This window comes from Uloborus diversus, chromosome 1, assembly GCF_026930045.1.
Source record: "Uloborus diversus isolate 005 chromosome 1, Udiv.v.3.1, whole genome shotgun sequence".
Classification (NCBI taxonomy): domain Eukaryota; kingdom Metazoa; phylum Arthropoda; class Arachnida; order Araneae; family Uloboridae; genus Uloborus; species Uloborus diversus.
In genome coordinates this window covers 148,368,803-148,369,662 of record NC_072731.1, presented here as the reverse complement: position 1 = coordinate 148,369,662, position 860 = coordinate 148,368,803, and the positions used below count along the sequence as shown (strand labels likewise).

The window sequence follows — 860 nt, the reverse complement described above, 5'->3', positions numbered from 1 at the left end:
GCATGAAATTTGTTGTTTTTTACCCATAACTTTTTTTTAAAGGACAAATATGGTCAAGCAAAGTAATGGGACCTAAGTTGAGCCATCCCCTATCCATTAAAAAAAGAATCATCAAAATCGGTTCACTAGGTGAGACGCTGTGAGTGGACAAACAAAAAAAAAAAAAAAAAAAAACATACAGACGGTATGAACTGATAACCGCCTCCTTTTTGAAGTCGGTTAATAAGTCCAAAAAATTTCCAGTTTTTCACATTTTACGCAGCAGGCACAGGTTTCTCGAAACTGTTAACTTGTGTCCTTACTACTCTACCTAGTCAAAACAACAAATTAATAAATTAATATCAGATCACACATTACGATTTTTGTATCTCATTTTACTGCAGTTTCTTTAAACGAAATTCGAGTCAAGTGAAATAAAAGGGACTTCCCGTCAAATTAATAAATTATTATCAGATTTTGTATCTCATTTTACTGCAGTTTCTTTAAACGAAATTCGAGTCAAGTGAAATAAAAGGGACTTCCCACACCGGGAATCGAACCCGGGCCTCCTGGGTGAGAGCCAGGTATCCTAACCACTAGACCATGTGGGAGTTGCATATCTCAGAAATATATTTTTAATTTAAACTCATTTCTTCAAACTATTTGAAAACTAATGAAATTATAAGTCCAGGGGTGCGCACCTAGGAGGGGTCATGGCGCAGACTGCGCCATTTAAATTTTTAGGGGGGTTGAAAGGTATTTTTCTCATTTTTAGTGGGGCTTTAGCTTTAGGTAGGGGCTTCGCGATATTTAGGGGGGTGAGCACCCCGTATAAGCAAAATGCTGCATGTGTATTTGATGTATGAAAAGTATTCTGTTCA

General features: G+C 36.9%; 1 non-coding gene across 1 annotated transcript; it reads right to left on the bottom strand.

The window, feature by feature from the left end:
• Positions 1-518: 518 nt before the first annotated feature.
• On the bottom strand, positions 519-590 carry Trnae-cuc (transfer RNA glutamic acid (anticodon CUC)). The gene has a single exon. It is a non-coding gene; the product is annotated as a tRNA-Glu (tRNA).
• Between the last annotated feature and the right edge of the window lie 270 nt (positions 591-860).